The sequence below is a fragment of the Zootoca vivipara genome, chromosome 5, assembly GCF_963506605.1.
Source record: "Zootoca vivipara chromosome 5, rZooViv1.1, whole genome shotgun sequence".
Taxonomy (NCBI): Eukaryota; Metazoa; Chordata; class Lepidosauria; order Squamata; family Lacertidae; genus Zootoca; species Zootoca vivipara.
Genome location: NC_083280.1, coordinates 85,462,912 through 85,486,695, shown reverse-complemented (window position 1 = coordinate 85,486,695; position 23,784 = coordinate 85,462,912).

The window sequence follows — 23,784 nt, the reverse complement described above, 5'->3', positions numbered from 1 at the left end:
AAAAGTCCACATGAACATTTGTCAGCAATTTTGGGAGTGACTCCAGCCATGGGTCAAGTGGGGCACTGGCCAAGGACCCAGGAGCTCTGAGGGGGGCATCTCATTGACCCCAGATCAACCACAATCTGCTGACCAGTTCCTGCTAGTTCTAACATTAGACAGTGGACTATTCCCACAAAGGTCTTCTTTTCAACGTAGGATATGTTTGTGCTGCAGATTTCACCTTTAGTAAAATGCTCAATTTCTTAGTCATATATCAAAAAGCACACACCTAGTGGATTGTTGTTGTTGTTGTTTAAAGGTGCACAGATGTGCCACAACATTGCATTATTTGCTGGTGCTCATGTAGTACAGACAACTTATGTCAACAGCTGCAATGTTATTCTTGTTTGTGCACACACACACACACACACACACACACACACACACAACCCTCTGACACTCATTACATGTAGATAGGAGATCACAACAGTGTTGCTGAAACGTTACTTCTGGGAGAACTTTGCAACGGCTAACATGGTTTCTTATTTATTCGACGTCTTGTGCAGAAAGTCCCTCAGTGATTAATTTCCTGCACAAATAAATGACAGTCTGAATGTTGCCTCGTGAAGGTATGTTACGATAATTCAGGTGTGGGGAGAGCGTACATAAAACGTGTTTATAGCAAACAGTTTCATCATCGTGCGTATGGTTTGAGGTTGCCTCATGTGAGTGATTGCATTGGTTTGAGTCTGTTCACCCAAATTGCATCAGTCCATCTCCATTTGCCATGGTCATACAGCTTCCTTTGTTTATGCTCAAATGCCTACTAGTTTAAATGCAGTTTATGGAACTGCGGTTTTACGCTGAGGCCATCTCCTTGCTACATAATTGTGGGCTGAGTTTCTAAACAAGCTAGGATGAGACTTTGAAAAACTCTTCAGAATGAGTGGGTGCTTTCGTAGGCCCATACTAGTTCATTTCCTTTTGCAGAAACCACCACATGCCACAGGGTTCAGATCTAATTGGGGATTATTACTATTATTATTATTAAAAAGCTTAGTAATCGTTCCCTCATTTTCAACCAATCAAATTCAAACTTCCCCCATCTGTATGTAAAATACTAGGCTTTATTCACAGACGAAAGTTTTCTTGATTAAGCTAAAGGTCAATTTTTTAAATCTCTTAGCTCCACTACTTCACTTTCAAATGAACTGATGAATAGACACACTTCTCATAACTGAAGCCATATTTGCTATGATGTATAATTGTAATAGGAACTGGGGAGGTGGGGGAGAGAGAGAAATATTCAAGGCAGACATTTCTCCTAAGGGGAAGCTATTGTGTGTTAACCTGCAAGGTACTTCAAAAAGCACTCATACTCAGGTTTTGATAGTGGTAAGCAAAGTTACTGAAATGTAAAAAAGTGATCAAAAGGCAGGTGACTGATCAATAGACAGTCTATTACATGCCTAATAGTACAAACTGAGCTCATGGCTGTTTGTTATCTGCCAGGCATAGGCAAACTCGGCCCTCCAGATGTTTTGGGACTACAACTCCCATGATCCCTAGCAAACAGGACCAGTGGTCAGGGATGATGGGAATTGTAGTCCCAAAACACCTGGAGGGCCGAGTTTGCCCATGCCTGTTCTTTGCTCTGTGTACGTGGGAAGTGCCTGGGCACCCTTCTCTTTTTATAGCAGTTTTTTTTAGACTTTCCAACTCTCAACCCAACTGCTGTCATGTTCTATAATAACAATAACAGTATCCATACAGGTAGTCATAGACATCAAGTTGGTGATCGACATAAAATTATCAATAACATCGCATCATGAAAAACACATGACAACTAACAAATCAGTGAATTGAATTGCTAAGTTGGCTGACTCAATCCTCAGGAAAACCCTGGGAGAACCAATATGTTTTGAGCAGGCAGGTAAATGTTGATACTGTAGGCACCAGCCTGATTTTTACTGGGGGTACATTTCAAAGAGCAGGTGCCACAACCATAAAGCCTTGGTTTTTGTAGACATAAGGTGAGCCTCAGAAGCATGTTTCTCCGAAAATAAGACATACCCATAAAATAAGCCGTAGCAGGATTTATAAGCATTTGCGCAATATAAGCCATACCCCGAAAATAAGACATAGTGATAGGCGCAGTTCTGGAGGGTGCCAAGGAAGAGGCAAGGCTGGACACGTAATAAAAAATAAGACATCCCCTGAAAATAAGCCACCGTGTGCTTTTTTGAGGAAAAATAAATATAAGATGGTGTCTTATTTTTGGAGAAACACGGTAGCTCTGCTAAGAGTGTTTCTCCTGAGGAACATAGTGTCCAAGCAGGGTGTACAAGGTAAAGTGATTCCGAAGATAATTTGATGCCAAGTTGTGTAATTTTGCTCCTTCAAACTTGTACACCTTTGCTAAAATACCTCCTGTTTCTGCATTAGTGTATTTCTTCATTCCACTAGTAAATGAGCACAGAAGCATGTTCATGGCTACTCTTAGAGACCTAGAGCCTTCCAAAGCTAATTCAAGTGTGTCAGTGATAAGCAAGGGAACTCCCACAGCCCAACATTTCATCCCATGGATGGCTTTGCTTGTTATATGCTGGGGTGTTGCCCTCTACGATCAGGTAAACTTCATGTCCTGAGTTTTGGCTGTTAAGTGTGAAAACATCTCATTTTTATACTCAGGGTGCCTTGACCTACATATGTGATGTACCAACCAAACTCTGGCTTTCAAAGTCATTTTGATTGACAATCTGTTTTCCACCCTTCAAATTCCACTGAAGTTGCTCTCATTGAGATCATAGACTGCATTCTTGTTATCAGATCTACAAGTATCTATTTTGCTCTTTACCTGTGATACAGCTAACCACTCTGTCCTTCTTGGCTCCTTCCATGTTTTGGGCTTCCATTCCTCTGTTCTTTTCTACTTCCTCTCCTATTTGTTTGGGTCGCCATATTAAAGAAAAGAAAATAGAGAGACCAGGACACCCCAAAGTTGTTTAGCTTTTTAAAATACAAAACACCAAAAAACCCATGATTTTTCAATTGACTTGCCTAAGATCCAGGACAACGTGCCATCAGAAATTCCCCCGGACATCAATTCTGCCTTTAAAATCCTGGTAAGGTCCAGGCATATGGCAGCCCTATATTTGGTGATCACTGATTCAATATTTCTAGAGGGGAAGTTCCTCAGCAACCTTCCTCTGTCTAGAAGACTCACCGAATCATGGCTTTGACTTCCACAGGTAGATGGCATCAAGCAATGTCTCTCCAGCCAGTCTCACCTCTCCATCAACCTGATGGATAGATGAATGGATACAGATGAATGGATACAGAGGGAAGAATTGTAAAGTATATTACTGTATGGTCTAAACCTACAGTATTGGCTATGACTTTTCTGTGGTAGACAGGACTGTAAAGATGGACACTGATATAATCAACTCTAAAATATTATACATACCTGCTTAATGTTTGATTGTATCATTTACATTGTATATACCCCTAATGTTTCTTCGGGGATGGGGTTATATGGGGATGATTTGGTTATAAGTATTTTCAGAAACTGAAAAATAAAATATAAGAACTAAGAAAGAAAGGAAACTTCTCAGCATGTGACATGAGCCATTCTGGTTCTCCTTTGTCTCCCCATTTCCTGCTAAGCTCTGGAGAAGTGGAAGCATGTTTGCACATGAATCATGGCAAGTTGTGACTATAATGAGCATAGGTGCGGAAATGAGAACAGCCATTCCCAAAGCTTTCAGTTCTCTGGGCAGCAGAACTGGTGGATATCCTTGAATTCTTCTCTGAATTATAAACAATACTCTGTAAGGTTGCCCGTTTCTCATAATAGCGTAATACCAAGCACACACACAAAAATATATTCTGGCCTTCATGGTGGAGAAACCAAGAAAGCACTTTCAACCATCTGTGCAAACATCTTGAATCGAGATATCTGGACCGGAGAACGATGAAAAGAGGAAGTCTTGATGTGAAGAGGGAAAGGAACTAGAATGGAGCAGAGCGTGTAGAATATTAGGAACCCTGGGCAAACATTTCATCTGTGTGGAGGAAGGAGAAAATCTCTATTGCTGGTAGCAGCTGGGACAAACAAGACAAGGGTGTAAAGCAAATTCATGGAGGATTAGACAAATTCATGGAGAGCAAGACTATCAATGGCTATTAGCCATTCTACGTCTGCTGTTCTTTTGGAGGCGGTATATCTCTTAATATCAGTTGCTGAGGTGAACAAGTGGGAAGAGTGCTGCTGTCTTGCAGAGATCCTTATGGGTTTCCCATAGCATCTGGTTTATTACTAAGAGAAAAGGAGTCTGGATTCCACAGGCCCTTGGCCTGATCCAGCAGGCACTTCTTACGTTAGCACTGCCTACACTTACAGAACAAACCTGTCTAACCAGGAATACATCCCAGTGATTTCAATGGGATATATTCCCAAGTTTTATAGGAGAGTTAAATGGGTAACACCTTAAAGCCCTGAGTGGCTTGGGGCTCAAGTTTTTGCAGGGCAACTTTCTCTAATCCCAGTCAACTAAGCCTTTAATATCTGCTGAGGAGCGTCTTCTAATCCCACCTATGGTATGGCTCTGTGGTAGCTCCTCAGCCTCCCCATAGTGTTGTTGTTGTTGTTGTTGTTGCTGCTGCTGCTGCTGCTGTTGTATTTATTTATTTATTTATACATACATGCATATATACGTACGTACGTACCCTGCCCATCTGACTGGGTTTCCCCAGCCACTCTGGGCGACTTCCAACAAAATATTAAAAACATGATAAAACATCAAACATTAAAAACTTCCCTAAACACGGCTGCCTTCAGATGTCTTCTAAAAGTCAGATAGTTGTTTATTTCCTTAACATCTGGTGGGAGGGCGTTCCACAGGGCAGGTGGCACTACCAAGAAGGCCCTCTGCCTGGTTCCCTGTAACCTCACTTCTCGCAGTGAGGAAACCGCTAGAAGGCCCTTGGCGCTGGACCTCAGTGTCCAGGCTGAACGATGGGGGTAGAGGTGCTCCTGTTTTCCCCCCACCCCCTGAGATTTTTAAGTTGCACCTAAGTGCACTTGTTTGTCCAAGCCGTTAGGAAAGGGTGACTGTTGCTAATCCCTACTTGCAAGGAGTTATTGTCATTTTGCCATGTGTTTTTAATGTTTTGTAAGATTGGATGGTATGCCAACTACCCTGAGCTCCTTCGAAGGAAGGGCAGGGTAAAAATAGAACAAAATAATTAATTAATACTTGGTAGGACTAATGACTCATAAGCAGTTCTGTTTTTACCTTTGCTCCTTCTTCTTAATGTAGGGTCCACTCTTGACTAAAGCACAGGAATGGATCTGCATAGCTGCTTCTCACCCGCAAACCCAGAGACCATGTGAGAGGGACCATCCCACACCATTTGCTGGTATGTGAAATAATTGCCTCATCATCAGATCCCACACAATCCAGAGCAATATGAGAAGTGGCTAGGCTTCTGTAACTCCCATGGCACTGGGGTAATGTAGGAAGAGGACTCAAGAGTTCTAGGAAAGTAGAAGTTGTAGTTCCTGCCAGGTGACAGCAAAGCATACCAGATTATGATTAAAATATGAGGAAATGGGACCCAAGCCCTTAAAAGGTATCAGACGGTCAGCTTCCTCAAGATGAACCAGCTCCCAGCTATTTATTTAGAAAAAAACATATATGAGCAATCTTTAGTCCATAACCTTAAAAACAAAATCATAAGGTTATTCCCAAGGGTCACCACACTCTCATTCGAACCCATTATGTCATTGGTCTTTGTAGCACTCTTCAATTCCAGGGAAACTTTGGGGGAAAGTAATTGCTAATATGCTTGTGGATTGCCCCTTAAGTTATGTTGATGTCATGTTAGTACAAGTTGCCCATGCGTGTGGCAGCACCATAAGACTGCTCAGCCCATTACGCTAAAATCCTGCCTGCCCCACCACAACTGAACATGAACTAGAGCAGGCATAGGCAACCTTGGCTCTCCAGATGTTTTGGAACTACAACTCCCATGATCCCTAGCTAAAAGGGCCAGTGGTCAGGGATCATGGGAGTTGTAGTTCCAAAACATCTGAGGTAACTGCGCCCCTGAAGGACCAGGTGCGCAGCCTGGGAGTCATTTTGTTTTTGTTTTTTAAACATAATTTTTATTGTTTTTACAAATGACAAAGAATGGTACATACATGAACACCTTTTCCACCTTCTTCCCACCCCCCCCCATGGGTCCTCCCCTGCCACAGAAGTATCCCACGCAGGTGAACAGTCAGAAGTGGTCCATTTTATGATTGGATTTCTGTCCTCCTCCCCCTCCCCTGCCCCCGAAGCCCCCCCCCTGCCACCAGGAAGCTCCAGCAAACCAGGGCAGTACGCAGGAGGTCATCCATCCAACCATCTATTGTCATACCAAAAAAAAAAGAGAATACAAAAAGAGAAAAAGAGAAAAAAGAGGAGAAAAAAATGACAAAAAAGAAAAAAGATAAAAAAATTAATCATAATTGTTAAATTCATAATTGTTAAACCATATTTTGTGGGCTTCCCCACCCTCCCCCCTTCCCCGGTTTTCCTCCCTTATTTATCATCTTCAACAGTTTCATAGTTTCATATTTTATAACATACACCTTTATAGCTTATACCACTTTTAAACTAACTATTATCATTTTCACCTAATGTCCAATCACTGAAAAATCAAACTCCCATTTTTTCTTCCCGTGCCTAATTTTTATCCCCTCTATAGGCCTCCATATTTTCACCTTTTTCCAGAATCAATTCACTTTTTAAACCTATAACTATTCCCAATCTAACCTTACACCCCCGAGTACCGGCTCCACCCCACCAATCCCGCAAGTTCCATAGTCAGCAGTCCAGTTATAATCCTATTAACCCATCCTTACAATCACAACTTCACTTTCTCTTCACCCCACCCCCTGTTTACAGTATTTTGCCATCCAGGCCTCCATATCAGACCCCTGAGCTTCTTCTCTTCTCTGCTTAATTTTTCCTTCTTCCCTGTGGTCCTTCTGGAGTTCCAGTAAATCCAATCGTGCCCCCCTCGAAGGGGAGGCACTCCATCCGACTTTTTGTAGAATAAAAACATCATTTTTTTCCTGGTGGGCTTCATTTTGTGATATATTATCACAGTCCTCATCCTCCTCTTTTCCTTCCAAGTCACAGTCTCCATCATTGTCATTCTCTCTCTCATCTTCTTCAGTTTCAATAGCTTCATCCTCTATGAAATCATATTCTGCCATCACCATCCGGAATTGTTGCTGTAACTCTCGCTGTTGTGTCTCCTCTTGACATAGTTCTATTCTTACTTCCCACATTAAGGTCAAAACAGTCCGCTGAAACTCAGGCGAGTACCTTTTTGTTGACATAGTTCAATCCTGTCAAGGTCAAAACTTATCACATGGGGTGGAATATGATCGCAGTTTATCCTCTCAACTCCATTTTAAGAAGCTGGCTGCATTCTTCAAGTCTTTTTTTAAAAATAAAGTTCGAACTCACATTTTAAAAGCATATAGACCAAAAAGGAGTTTCCAAAAAGTCCAGAAATAAAGATAGAAATAAAATTTGACTATAAATCCTGATCAGCTCACTGGGTTGTCTGGGCTGCCGGCTCCCGAGGAAAAGAAAGGTCTTTCTTAGTCTTAACCTCTTTCTGCAGGGCATTCACAACCACAGTCTCTCTCCCCTTTTACCCTGCATTTAGGGGAGATTCTCTTTGATGCCTTTGAGGGGTCCTTTTAAGTTAAGATCTTCTGTTTACGGCTTCGGGTTTCTGTTTACTGTCTCTTATGTTACCGTGGGGGGGTGGCTTCCTCTTTTCCCCCTCTCTCCCAGGTCCAAATTATTGCCTTAATTTAAATTCCAAACAATCCAAATTACTCACAGTCTATTCATTTGCTGAATATTCTTGGAAGAATTGGCCGCCTCCACTTCCCAGACACGCAGCTTCGCGCTCTCAGAGCAGCAGTGTCAGCCTGTCCGCCGCGGTTCACCTCCTCGCTCTCGGGGGCTTAAACAAAGCCGATCCGGGGAGGAGAGAGCCCGCTTTTGGCGCCGCCAGGCAAAATCCGTCCCCAAAAAGCTCGATTTGGGGCTTTTAAGGAGGTTTCGCTTCGCTGGAGCGATTCCCTCCACCTCTGAAGCGCCGAGGTCCGCTCCGCTGAGCGGACCCCCGTCTGAGCAAGATGGCGCGGTCAACCGGAAGCCCGCCTGGGAGTCATTTTGGACTCACAGCTGTCCATGGAGGCACAGGTTGATTCTGTGTCCAGGGTGGCTGTCTACCAGCTCCATCTGGTACGCAGGCTGAGACCCTACCTGCCCGCAGACTGTCTTGCCAGAGTGGTGCATGCTCTGGTTATCTCCCACTTGGACTACAGCAATGCGCTCTACGTGGGGCTACCTTTGAAGGTGACGCGGAAACTGCAATTAATCCAGAATGCGGCAGCTAGACTAGTGACTGGGAGTTGCCGCCGGGACCACATAACACCGGTCCTGAGAGATCTACACTGGCTCCCAGTACGTTTCCGAGCACAATTCAAAGTGTTGGTACTGACCTTTAAAGCCCTAAACGGCCTCGGTCCTGTATACCTGAAGGAACATCTCCACCTCCACCATTCAGCCCGGACACTGAGATCTAGCACCGAGGGCCTTCTGCGGTTCCCTCATTGCGAGAAATGAGGTTACAGGGAACCAGACAGAGGGCCTTCTCGGTAGTGTCACCCGCCCTGTGGAACGCCCTCCCAGCAGATGTCAAGGCAATAAGTAACTACAGTGGTACCTCTACTTACGAATAACTCTACTTACAAATGTTTCTACTTACTAACGGAGCTCCGTCCGCCATCTTGGATGCGGTTTAGATAGGATTTTTTCTACTTATGAATTTTTAGATAGGGTTGCTTCGACTTACGATTTTTTTCTCCCAATGCATTCCTATGGGATTAGACTTACAATTTTTTTTCGACTTACAAATGTGCATTCGGAACGCATTAAATTCGTAAGTAGAGGTACCACTGTATTCTACTTTCAGAAGACAGCTGAAGGCGGTCCTGTTTAGGGAAGTTTTTAATGTTTGATGCTGTACTGTTTTTAATATTTGGTTGGAAGCCGCCCAGAGTAGCTGGGGAAACCCAGCCAGATGGGCGGGGTATAAATAATAAATTATTATTATTATTATTATTATTATTATTATTATTATTATTATTATTATTATCTGGAGAGCCAAGGTTGCCTATGCTAGAACTGGAGGAAAGGTCTAGATCCTCGCAAGGAATATACTGTAATGCAAACAGCTAGTTAGGAAGAACTCTTTCAAACATGAGTGTCTTTCAGCTGGTTTGAACCCGAACCGCATCTTCTTTAATGCAATACTGTTGTTGTTGTTGTTGTTGTTGTTGTTGTTGTTGTTGTTGTTTCAACTTATAAACCGCCCTATACCCAGAAGTCTCAGGGCGGTTCACAACAAGACCACAACATATAAAATCCAATGCCCACCATCCATGTTACTTTTGATATTGCTATTCTTTCAACAATTTATATACCGCTCAACACTGTAGTTTCTAATAGGAGTCAGCTCTTGATATGTGCAAAAAGGAAGGCTATTTCTAAGGCTCAGATACTACAGTAGCTGTTTCAGCTTAAACATTTTAGGGCAGATAAGAGGGCTCTTGAGTGTCTCTTAAACGTCTCTTAAAAGCAATGTAGGAAGCACCCCTTTCATGAGTGATTCTGAGACTATTCCTGGGCACATTAGGGGGACCTGGGCACCTTAATTAATTGACTAACAGCTCTCCTTCAAATTGTATGCCTCCGTTGAGAGTGGGAAATTCTGCCCACCTGCACTGGGCGTGACTCAAGCTCTTAAGTCATTTTTTATATAAAGGAGCAGCAGAATTCTTAATCTTCAGAGGTGGGCTGCCTGCTGTGTCTCTACATGAATCTCTGTACTGGGTTTCCCACCTTTCAGTGAAGAGTCACACCTAGAGGAGATCCATAGCAGGGCACTGTTCCTGCTGTCTCACCAATGGGGACAGGGAATAGAGTCTTCTCCCACTGTTAGGAGAGCTGGCTCCAGGGAAAAATAAGCAAGCGATGGCCCGGAGTCGAACCTCCTCAGTGAGAGGGGGGAGGGTGGGTCCGGGCGAAGGACATGAACAGAAGGGTTGCTGGGAAGGGCGACAGAAGGGTTGCTGGGAAGAAGAGAGGGGGTTGGAGTGGGTGAGAGACGGAATAGGCTGATCGACAAAGGACATTACAACTAAGAGACTGATAATACGGTTTAAAATCGGACTGTTTAAAGATGCTGGCCGGCCATCCAGAGAAGGGCACCCGGGTGAAGGAGGGTGTTTTTTTTTTGTAAAATAATAAATGTTGTGTTTTCTTAGAAATTGATAGAAATAGAGATTTGAGGAGTTTTTTAGGGAAAACAGGAGGCTAAAGGGGACTATTATATTTGTTAGGTTTTAAGTATGAATTGAGGTAAAAGAGAGTAAGAAATTTTTTTTATGTGTTATATAGAATTTGGATGTTTGGTATAATGTTAGATTTTCAGAATTGTTTAACAGGAAAATTGCCAATTAGGGGTTATAATTAGGCTCGGGAAGGGGGAAGCGGGGAAGTCAAAGATATGAAATGGTTATGAATATTAGATTGGATTTTTCTTTTTTGCTCTTTTTTTCTTTTTTCTTTTTTCTATTTTTATTTTTCGTCTTTTTTGATGTTTGTTTTTATGATACTATGATTTAAGATGAAGAAATGAATGGAAATTTTAAGCTTAAAATGTTAATAAAAATAATTTGAAAAAAAATAGAGTCTTCTCCCACTGTTGGTGAGGTTTCGGGGCTACCTTAAGACCTAGCAGGTGTTTACTGGGATTAAAATGGAAGAGTGGGTTCTCTGCTGCTGATACTGCTTTGTTTTAATTGACTGATTGTTTTGATTGTTTGGTTTTTTAATTGGTTTTGCTGTTGCTTTAATGAATATTGTAAACTGCCTTGCAAACTTGCTATGTGAAAAGGAGACATAAAAAAAGAGTAGATATGCAAGTGAGCAATAAAACAAGTACCGTAATTCATAAACCAGGGGTGGTTAGACCACAGCGTGCAGACCATATTCAGATCCACAAGTGGCATGAAAGGAAACACTCTTGGGTGTAAAAGTGTCCCCCCGCCCCCCAATTTAATTTGGTGGGAAGTGCCTCAGCTGAAGTGAGGAAGAGACTACCTTACATATATTCCTCCCAAATGTCATGAGCTGCAGGGCCACGTGACCAAGTTCCATGTGGACTCTGACTGCAAGAGATTGTCTCTCAGTGGGAAAATGACTCATGCATTCTATACGGTATTAACACTGTGCACATGGTGCAAACAAATTCTAAGCCAAGGAGTTGAATCCTCCCAGCCCAAATTTAAATATCTTTACAACGAATGCTGTTCCTTTCATGCTATGTTCACAGTGTTATTGGGACTTACGGTGAAGACTTCTTTTGCTGTGCCAGAAAGAACCTTTCAGTTGTTGTTTTGTCTATTCTGAGCAATTGCAGGCCACACCCAACCTGAACAATCATGTTCCCACGGATGACAGAGTGGTGCTGGTTCCAGGTGATTGGGGATATGATATGATTAAACAAGAGGGAGAATGCTATATTTAGAATTTGTAGGCGGAATTGGAAAGTGGTGTACTAATAACACTATTCCTGGTTGGTTGGTTTTAAATCCAACGTGCAAGATTTCTGATTTCTCTTTTTCTTTTTACGGGCATGTTCTTGCAGAGCATCCATTTGGAATGCAATAACGATGTACAATAGGCAGATTTGTTCCGCCATGCAAATATTTATCGTGAAGCTCAACGCCACCCCAAATCTCCAGGAACTGGATGAAAAGAAACTCAGCCAAGCCCAACAATATTGACTATCAGTGGTTGAGACCAATGCTCTCAGTGTTAACACTGATGTCAGACAATGTATTAATATATATAGATTGCGCTACAAAGCAATTTTATTTGCTCTTTGTGGATTTTTAAAAATTATTTTTAACAAATGGATCTGAGGAGGGAGCACACCTAATCTTACAGATTCAGACTTGGAGGCATCCACCCACCCCTCATCTCCATGTGGATATTTGTGAAAACCTATTAAATCCATCAATAATACAATTCCCCAAAGAAACATTTTTTTAAAAGGATTTACTCCTAGGAATGTCTATAACGTACCAAATGGAGCTGATAGAATCAAGGTAGAGCTGCAATAACATTTGGCTCTTTATTTCATTGCTGTCTAAAATTGATTCTCCATAAACCCCATTAGTCGCTCACCAGCTATGAGGAAGGAACTATGCACATCAGAAGAAGGAAAGAGATCCCAACAGTAGCACAACAAGACAAATAGGAGCACTTACAATGCAAGGTCAGGATTTTCAAAATAAATAAATAAATTGAACACCTGTGTGCCAACAACAACAAATTACCCTGTAAAGTTATTTTAAAACTTCCCTCTGGCGCAGTTTTAAGTGAGCAGTCTGCAAATGCCATGGTAGCTTCTGTGTGCAAATCCCCATACAAGCACGCCCGCGGCTGTCATAGAACAAGCAGACAGTGAAATCATTCAAAAAAACAGCACATAGCCAATGAGATTCACAGGAAGGGTTTGTAATGACCCTCCGTGAGCTTGAAATGCAACGTGTCAAATTCGCAAGGGAGAACAATGTATGTGATGTGTCCTAAAGATGTTCCATGTTCACTAGCAACAGAAGAAACCTGGACATGCTCTAGGATGCAATTCCAGTCCACAGCGAGTGACGGTAAGGTCCAACTGTTGCATGTGTGAATAGAGTACACTCTAGAACAGACTTCCCCAACCTGGTGCCCTGCAGATGTTTTCAACTGCAGCTTCCATCAACCCCACCCAGAACACATTTAGCGGGTGTGCAGGGGGAGGAGAGGAGGAAATTCTCTTGTACAGGCCTAAGTCCTTACACTAAATTCCCAAATGGATACCAGCCCAGGCTGGGAAGGATGATCTGCTCTGGAACATGCAACGAACTGTTCTTCAAGAGTGCAAGGCTTATCTAGCGGATGCACAGAAGCACCTTGGCTTCTGTGCTCCCTGAAAGTCTGAAAACTACAGTGATTAAATACTCAGAGAACAGGAATTTGAAGTACATCCAACACCAGCATATACAAAGGAGGATTTTGAGAGACATGCTTGGAAGCAAATCTGTTTTTAAAAAGGCTCTGAACAGAGGATTTCCTGTTATGTCAAATGGGGTTGTGGTACTCTAAAAACAGTCCCAAAGGTGAATACTGTGTGAACCTATTAATACCACTACATATTCAGAGAGGGCCCACTAATTCATTAGAAAGCATTTTTTTTTTAAAAAAAGAGTACATAGAGTGAACCAATAAAAACATACCACTTTATCTTTTTAAGGAAAAAAATAAGCACATTAAAACATCAAATAACACAATCCAGAATGAAACATTACTGAAAAAGTCAGATATAAAGTATAGCTTCAAAGTATGGCATGCATTCATGATAGCGGCCATCACAAATGGGAGCCAAACTTTTTTTATTTCCCTTTTCCCTTCCCTTCCCTTTCTTTACATTTATTATTATTATTATTATTATTATTATTATTATTATTATTATTATATCTTCCTTCTCCTTCTTTCCCCCCTCTTTCATTGTTTTTGTTTTGGTATCCTCTACTATGGGTCACTATTGGGATCATATACACATGAAGCTGACGGATAGTTGGTGAAATACCATGTATGAGAGGCAGGGAAGGGTAGATCCCCCAGGGTGGGCGGCTGGGAGAAGAAAGGGAAGATCCCAGGTGAGAGCTGGGAGGATCCACCCATTTCCATGAGAAACTAAGTTTCAGCTCTACCTTTTAGGAAGGACTTTCTTTCTTTCTTTCTTTCTTTCTTTCTTTCTTTCTTTCTTTCTTTCTTTCTTTCTTTCTTTCTTTCTGTTTTCAATTAGATTAATTTGTTTTTAGTGTATTACGAAAAAGCTTCTTTTTAATTTTTTTTTAAAAAATGCTTTATTGATTTTAAAAACAACACAACACAAAACAGTCAACAAAAATGAACCAAAATCAATACTTATTATGGGGGGGGAAAAGAAATTTGGGTTCATACATAACTAATTCCAACATGACTTCCAATCCCCCATTGTGGTTCCTAAATTACATTTTTTTACTACGCACTTAACTTTATATCTCCTAACTTGTTTCAGTTGTATTGGTTTTGTAAAATTATCTTATTTCATGCAGAAGTCAATCCAGGACTGTCAAAGAATTTAGATTTTTACAATGTTCTTTTAGGTATACTCTACAAATGCCCCACTCTCTATTAAATATTTGGTCTGTATCATCTCAGAATCTTGTTGTCAATCTTGCTAACTCTGCATATTCTAACATTTTGCTCTGCTAATCCAATTTAGAACTTCAATAAAAAAAAAATTTAAAATGAAAAACAAATGGGAACCAAGCTCGACTTCCACTCTGAAGTGGCGCAAACCCCCTCCCACTGCTAAAATGCTGCCTGGGGGCCCAGCAATGGGAAGAAGAAAAATAAAAATAATGGGTAGCCATATTGAGAAAAAGTCGGCCTAAGACTATGTTCAAAGTCTCCCCAATTTTTGGTGCTGACTTTGCTTGCCCTAAGAACCATTTTTTAAAAAGGGTGAATTTCAAAAGCTGATATCAGATACAGTTCCCTTTGAACAAACATGACTAATCCACAAGCCCTTCCTTTCCTTTCTTCCTTTCTTTCTCTCTTTCCGTCCTAATGTTTCAGCTTCCTGGCTCACACCCTGCATTTCATTTTGTCACCCGACAGTTTCAATGAAGACAATAGCTTCCAGCAATGCCTAGTCAAGCCTAGTCAACCTTGGTTTAAGAGGCAATAAATGCTGAGGGAATTTTCTTCCAAGGTACAGTAACAGCGATGCCTCTTTTCACTGCCTATAGATAAGCCAAGTAGAAGAGGCAGGTGGATCTTGCTTTGTCAGAAACTGAGGGCTCAGCCGTTTTGTCCGCTTGCCCCGTGTCTTATTCCACTGATTCCACACTTTCTGAGAGCTTCTTCTTTTGGCCTGCCACCTTCCCCGGAAAATAAACCTGCTGTTTACTGCTGAATTGGATCAAACGTCAACCCACAGAAAACCTGATTGACTTTTGTTACAATTCAGCGCTAAACAACGGGTTTTCCTGGGGCAAAGTGGCGTGACGAAAGAAAAACCTCTCGGTGCCATGCTATAAAGCAAGAGACAAGTGGAACTGTGGACAGAGAGAAAATTCACAGCATTTCCTTCAGGCATGAGCTGTGCCCAGCTACAGCATTTAAATCACAATCAAATACAGTGGTGCCTCGCTAGACGAATGCCCTGCTAGACAAATTTTTCGCTAGACGAATGGGTTTTGCGATCGGAGGTTGCCTCGCAAGACGAATTCGTTTTGTGAAAAATTTGTCTAGCGAATCGCAGTTTCCCATAGGAATGCAATGAAATTCAATTAATGCATTCCTATGGGGGGGGAAATTCAATGCATTCCTATGGGATTCGCTAGACGAATTTTTTGCAAAACGAATTGACTTGCAGAACGAATTAAATTCGTCTTGCGAGGCACCACTGTACATAGAATTGTAGAGTTGGAAGACTCTGAGGATTATCTATTCCTGCAATGCAGGGATATGCAAATGCCCCATACAGGGATCGAACCTGCAACCTTGGCATTATCAGCACCATGCTCTAACCCAGGCTTCCTCAACCTCAGCCCTCCAGATGTTTTTGGCCTACTAATCCCATGATACCTACCTAGCAGGACCAGTGGTCAGGGATGCTGGGAATTGTAGTCTCAAAACATCTGGAGGGCCAAGGTTGAGGAAGCCTGCTCTAACCAACTGAGCTCTCCAGGCTGTACTTGCTAAACTGTCAATCTTGCTCCTCCCACCCTGCTTCAGTCAGGAGTATTGCCTTTCTTAAGTGATAAAAGTGTTGCAAGAACACTCATATACGTACAGTATTGGTTGGTTCTTATTCAGGGTGGAGGAGCTGAAGAGTGAAAATCCCTCCAGGGGTACGAAGGAAAGGTTTATTGGAGACATAGGTGCCAATTCCCTGGGGCCCTGGGTGGCTGAGCACCCACAAAATTCCCCATGAAGGGGCCGGGCACCCACAAATTTTGGTGCCAAGGCCATGCATGCTGCATGGCACTCACAGCCCTGGACACCCACGGTTGCAGGGCCAAGCTGGCACTCCTGCTTGGGGATACCATGAGGTGCCAACCAGTCAGAGCTTCCAAATCAGGCTTACTGCTCATAATATGTTACCCCACATTTTCAACTTGCAGCATTAATTCCTGTACAGTGGTACCTCTACTTACGAATTTAATGCGTTCCGAACGCACATTCGTAAGTCGAAAAAAAATGTAAGTCGAATCCCATAGGAATGCATTGGGAGAAAAAATTTGTAAGTAGAAGCAACCCTATCTAAAAATCCGTAGGTAGAAAAAATCCTATCTAAACCGCATCCAAGATGGCGGATGGAGCTCCATTCGTAAGTAGAAACATTCGTAAGTAGAGTTATTCTGCCACTGCAGATGTTCACACGCAGAATAGCCTCAGCTGCCACCTGACAAGTTGATCACAAGATCAGGCAGTGGAATGCCCCACTCCCAGTCAATCCCACAGCTAAAAGCAAAACTTTGGCATCCATTCAATTCTTATTAATATTTCCCCCCCCCCAATTTTTTTAAACAAACAGAACCCTGATTGCATTGTTTCGTAGTCAAAGCTGCTTTCTGTTTTTAACCCAATAAGTCAAGCAAACAAAATACCCAACCCTAACCTTTCAGGAATCTGCCATTTCAACATGATTGATTTTTCCCCCTAATTGTTTTCAGCTTTCAGACCGCTTTTTCTAAAAGCCTATTCATGTGTCATTCACACCTGTGTCATCATGCATGAGCTTAAATACACGTCTTTCCCTGGGTGTACAAAGGCAGGGAAGTTACAACTGGGTGTGGCTTTTAGCAAATGTTCACGCCATGATTTATGCGCAGAAGACCATCTACATGCAGGTTGCACACAGCTCCTTGCATGGAAGTGCTTTCTATGCAGGAAATACTGTATGTGATGTGTAAACCAAGTGGAACTCATCGAGACTTTAGGAGAATCACCCAACAACCACAAGAATTATATTTTGGAATAGACTGATGTGTTGGCAATCTGACAACTGGACTATAATACACTCTCTGTGGGTCTTTCCTTGGGATCGGTCTGGAAACTACAGTTGGTGCAGAATGCTGTGTCCAACTTGCTGAATGGTGCACCTAGATGTACACATATTACATATAGGCTGAAGGAACCGCACTGGCTACTATCATCAGGCCAAGGTTCTAGTTCTTCTTGTTAACAACTTGGGACCAGCTTACCTGAAAGACCACCTGCCCCTGTAAGATCACTTAGATCAGGGGGGGTATTTCTGCTCATGGCAACACACCCTACAGAATATCACAGTGGTGACTCCAAAAAGGGCGTTTTCTGCTGTTACCCTTGCACTGCGAAATGCCCTTTGCTTTGAAGCAGCACCCATCAGGTGCTTCTTGCAAAAACTTATCTTTTTGCCTAGGCTTTACCTGACCCATCCATACAATTCGGCCCCGTCTGATGTGTACAAATCCCCCTAACCTCTCCCTCCCTCCCTCCCTCCCCCCCTCTCTCTTGATTTTTAATATTTTTAAAAATATTGCTTTCTTGGTTTAAGGTTGTATTTTTGTTTTATTGGTGCTAGATCCCCAACACTGCATTGTATTGATGTTGTTAACTTGCTGCATTATCCATTGCTTACCACGCCTCAGAGTGACTTACAATTATACAAACACATGTGATGCAAAATTGAATATACATCCAAAAAATAAAAGAATGCCAATTGTCTAAGTGTGCTCAGGCTGCAATAACGTAAAATGGACAAATTCTACTCCACCCACCCACCCACCCTTAGTAAAAGTTGAACACAGATACAGGCTAGAGTTTCATCATCCCCTATTACCCCAATGAAGACTCAAATATCTGGGTGACCAGGAACGCCTTAGAGAAAGAAACTTTTTAGAGAGAAACTTTTTGGGAGGGAAATGATGGGGAGGGAGGGCCTTTGGCTGAGAAGCAGTATAAAACATAAGAAACAAAATTTGTGCTTTTGCTGGAAAGAAAGGACTTATGCATTCCTATTATTTACAAACCCTTCACATTTCCTTTTGCGGGAGGCACTCATTCTCTTCCTGGAAAGCTGGCCTTCCCATCAACAGCCTCTTTTACCACATCAAAATGTGATATCAGCCTCATGGGTCTGACTAAACAGATCTGGAAACCTCATTAAAAAAAATCTCCATCCCATTTCAAGGAAGCCTGAAAAAAAGATATCAAAGCTCCTGGAGCCACAAAGGCAAATAATAAACATTCAAACAATGTACGTGGGATATGATGAATTTTGCACAAAGGAGCCTTCTCAGGGTTCCCAACAAGGTAGGACAGTCCCCGTGGAAATATGCGCCAAGGATCTCATTAGGCCTTCAAGGAACTGTGTGCAGGCGGGTGAGAGGCAGGGCTTGCTTCTGCATTCTCCCTCCATCAGGCATATTAGGCTGTAGATGTGAAAATCCTGAACTGAATATCTGAAAAGCCTTCTTATCCCATTTACAGCCAATGGGCTATAACCATCACCCTTGAACATGCCCATGCCATTACTGGGCAGGGAGAGGATAGACTTGCTATCTTTGGAAATTTAATTAAAACAAGCAAGGCTGCATCAAATCATCTCACATTTGAAGATTGTAGGAAGGGAACACTCAACCTCTTCAGAAATTCAAGAATGAAACAGACACTTAACATTCTCCAAGTGGCATACAGAATGGAGGTGTGATAGGAAACATTTTGTCCCTTTCTGTCTGTGGATGAAGAGGCACCAGCCAACAGGTGCCCAACAGGTATCTGAAGAAGTGTGCATGCACACGAAAGCTCATACTAATGACAAACTTAGTTGGTCTCTAAGGTGCTACTGGAAGGAATTTTATTTTATTTTGTTTCGACTACGGCAGACCAACATGGCTACCTACCTGTAACTAGGTGCCCATGATATTTGTTCTGTGCAATCACAATCTATACATCACTCAGAACAAAGGGTTTTTTTTATCCCTACAACAGGCTAATTATATTTTGAGCACTGGAAAAAGCTGTTTCCTCACAGCAGTTCTTCAGGTTATGTGGAATGCCCACAACAACCAGGGCAGGGAGAAGCAAATCCAGCCTCCAACAATTGATTGGATGTAGAAATCTTTAGAAGCAGGTAAAAAAAATCAAAGAGTGGCACTAATAGTTTCATTAAGTGCCTTGGAGGAGAAAATACAAATGTTGGTTAGGGTTACAGTCACAAGTGCATTTGCATGGGAGAATAGACCCTCTCCAGCTCAGGGCAGAGTGTGCACGTGGACTTATCTTCCAGGGAGACTGGCTCTCTCATCAGCATCCGAAGGGAAATGAAAATAATTCTTTCTATATCAGCTATTGCTTCCTCCTCTTCCTTTCTTTGAGTCACTGACCAAGCCCTTCCTCAATTTTTCCTCCCTGACTGAGCCATTTGCATCCTCTCCACCCTTCCTTTGTGACCACAAGGGGATTCTCGCCCCCCCCATCTCAAGTTGGAGGAAGGCACGGAGGAAAACCTAAACAAAGTGAGAAAGGATGCCATTGGGGCCAGGGTGCTCTGCACACAGTAAAACAGTTTGTCGGAGATTGTGGGATGTGCTCAAGCAGGCTGGGTAAAAGGGATGGCATTTTCAGCAAGGGATTTGCCCTCTGGTTATCTGATATAAGGTTTTTCAAGTATTAGGTGTAAGGGAAAGCGTATCTTCCCTGTCTACTGTAGGGGCCCCCAAAGTTCTTAAGTAGGGAGTTGGGACCCCTCAATATGGAGCGGTAACATCACACATGACACCAGCATGAACCACTTCAGCGCATTGTGCAATGTTGTGACACCAGCAAGTCAACCCCAGAACCGGTTCTCAATGCCACAGTGCAATTCCTGGCATGAAATAAGAATAAATTGAATGTATGTAATAAGAATAAAGGGAAGCATCTCTGGTCAAGTGCAAAATGCATGTCCCCTCGTAATTATCAAACATCATCAGATCAGAGAACTTTTGCTTCCAGACCTGCTTGAATAATCCCAGCACTTCCTCTTCTAGCGCTGGATATTTTGTGCTGCTTGTCAGTACGGTTGGGCATCGAAGCAAACCACTGCAGGTTACAAACAGGACGGCATGCCAACCCCGACTTGTTGCATTCACAGTGTCCGCTGGAGCTAAGCCTTTGCATTCCAACTCATCAGGAGCAGCCAGTCAAAAGCAAAGAGCAAAATGGTTGCTAGGCCTCAGGGCAGGAAAGTATCCTTCTGTTCATTCAGTCAATTGCACCTGAGAGGGTGGAGAGACAGGTGAACTCCCTCAGCTGCCAAGTGCTGACATCCTCAGACTGTCAGCTCTGGACCGCACCTGTTCACCCCAGAGATGTTCCATGGCTGGATTTTTAAGGACCTACCCCAAACCCTCTGCACATCCATACATAAATGTGTTGTAAACACCTTGCTATGGCTCCCCTTGGTTACATATACAGCCCAAGAAGACAACAACCAACCCCCCCCACCCCCACCCCAGTGGTTAGAGCATAGCACTAAGAACACCAAGGTCACAGGTTTGATCCCCATATGGGACAGCTGCCTATTCCTGCATTGGACTAGATTTAGATGATTCTCGAGGTCCCTTCCAACACTATGATTCTATGATATGGTTAATTTGACCCAACAACCCCCACTCTATCAGATACCCGAACAAAACTTAGTGCAGTCAACTGAATGCAACCAACCATGCTCTGGGCTCTCCAGCCTCTTGCACCACCAACACAAACAAACAAACAAATACCTATCCACACAACGCTAACACAAAAACTCAGCACATCTGCTATGCAAAAGAAGGAGAGATCATTATCCCTTCTTCTTTCTCCCCACAACCTCACAATGCCTATGGCAGTAGCGTCTCACACCGAATGCAACTGACCTGTAGAAAATTTGTTAAAGATCGGAAACCGCTCAGGTTTTTTTGTGCAAAAATGAAGACAAAATAATGATATCTGGATTTGAGGATTGAAGATATTTTTTTTATATAGTCAGTGGCTTTGTTGGGTGTTATATATGGATTGGACAAAGTGAATATTGTTTTTATAAAGCAGACAGATGAAGAATCAGAAGTTCTTTGCTTTCCGGATCTTATTTTCTCTCTCTCTCTTTTAACTTCTTTTCTATTCTTTTTAAAAAAGTTCTTTCTTGTTCCTTATCTATTTTCCCCACCCCCTTTTGTGCTTTTATTGTATCTAGATAAAAAACTTGGTTTGGTTTTTTTTAACAAAACAAAACACAAAACAAAACAGGAAAAGATATTAAGGTCTATAAACCGTAATAAAACATTATTTAAAAAGAGAGAAAGGACTCTATGAATTGAAAACAGAGGTACATTATTAAATGTACCTTTGTTATCCATGAAAATCTTTCAATAGAAACAAGTAAGTAAGTAAGGGAGGGAGGGAGGGAAGGAAGGAAGGAATGTTTTGAATTTGGCCAGCTTGTGCATAACTGGCCGGAGCCTTGACAAAGATTGCTGGTGTCTCTCAATGACCGTGCATGGCTTCCTAAATGGGGCTGCTCCATTTGCCTAGCAGATCAGTGCGTGTGAGCAGGGCTTTTTTTCCTAGAGAAGAAGGTGCCGGAATGCACCTCCCTCAGAAGACCCGCCCCAGAGCCCTGGGGGAGGGGCGGTCTCCTCATCAGCCAGAGGCTCGTTGAGGTTGTTCGGCTGAGGCAAAAGGAGCCATCTTCGCCTCAGCTGAGCGGCTTAACGAACCCCACCCTCTGCACCTGCCCGTCTCACGTGAGCCGGAGCAGCATGGGGGGCTCGCTTAGCTGAGAGTGGAGAGGCTTCTGCACCTTGGCTGAGCAGTTAACGAGCCCCCGCCCCTGTGCCTCATCAGCTCATGAGTAGCAACAGCACTAGGCTTCAGTGCCTCAGCTGAGCAGCCTAATGAGGGCCCCCACCCCACAGCTCTACAGCTCGTGGGGGAGGGGCTTGCTCAGCTGAGGCGAGGCTTTCCAGGGCGCCAGCTGTTAGCTGAGGCCCCAAAGAGTCTCAGCAAAGCCCCACTGCACCTCTGGCTTACCGCACTTTTCCATGTATAAGACGAGGTTTTTATTAATTTAAAAATTATGTTAAAAATAGGGGTTTGTCTTATACATGGATAGTTCATTGGGGGATGTAGGATTGGTTGCTGCCGTGAGGCGGAGATTGTCAGAGGCTACTGGGTGTGTTATCGGTGGCTGTAGCAAGGGCTAATGTTGATTGGCTTTCTCTGCGGCAATTGGGCGGGCGATCGGCAGCTTCTGCCGGCAAGGGACAGACGACAGGTGGCTTTTGCGACGCATGCGAGTGGCAGCGTAGGTCAGGCAGGTGAGCGATTTTCGGCAATTCCCCCTTTTAAAAGGCCACTCCCCCAAGAAAAGCTCAGCAACTCTGGGCAATTTCCCCCCATTTTCTTAATTTGGAGTCCCCCAAAATAGGGGGCCGCTTATAGACGGGGCATGTTATACATGGAAAAATACAGTACTTACTTACTTACTTACTGATTGAGTTTATATACCACCCTATACCCAGAGGTCTCAGGGCAGTTCACAGAAAAGATCACGACATATATAATCAGAATAAAAACAACAACCCAATAACACTATCCCTCCCAGAAAAGAGCCACATTTTAAAAGGGTATAGGATGTCAAACAGATCAACCAAAAAATTGTCCAGTAGCACCTTAGAGACCAACTAAATTTGTTCTTGGTATAAGCTTTTGTGTGCATGCACTCGAAAGCTTATACCAAGAACAAACTTAATTGGTCTCTATCTAGATCAACCAAAGGCCTGGCTAAAAAGGGACGGTTTTTTTGCCTGGCGCCTAAAGGTGTGGAATGAAGGCTCTAGGTAAACTTCCCTGGAGAGAGCATTCAACAGACAGGGGGCCACTGCAGAGAAGGCCTCGAGGAGGAGGCACACAAAGGAGGGCCTCAGAAGATGATCTCAGCATCTGGGTAGGTTCATATGGAAAGAGGCTGCCCTCAGGGGCGTAGCCAGGATCAAAACTAGGGGGGGGCAAGCCATGGTCGTTCAGGGGCGGGGCCAAGGCACGGAAGGTTAGGGGCCATGAAGTGGGCGGGGCTAAAGGGCCAGCGGGCTTGATGATATCGTGGCGGCGGCAGCAGCGGCCACCTTGTGCTTCTGGGGCTGGTAGCGTTGGTGGCTACCCTGCTTGGCTGGAGAGGACGGGAGGGTCGGCTGGAGAGGCGAGAGGGGGTGGCAGGGCGGGAGAGGGCGAGGCAAGACACGGCCGCAGCCACGACGGCTCCGAGGCGTTGCTGCATATCAGCATAATATTTCAACCATGGTTCAAGCCCCACCTTAGGAAAAAAATCCTGCATTGCAGGGGGTTGGACTAGATGACCCTTGTGGTCCCTTCCGACTACAATTCTATGATTCTATTGATATATTACCATAGCATATGCATCATTCTGCTTTCTTGAATTGTCCTACTCCTAGGCATAGCAGCCAACTCCTAGAGGCCTAGGTGCCTCTCCCCCCCCCCCAATTACTGGTAAATACCGTATTTGAAAGAGTCATCCCCCCCATGTTGA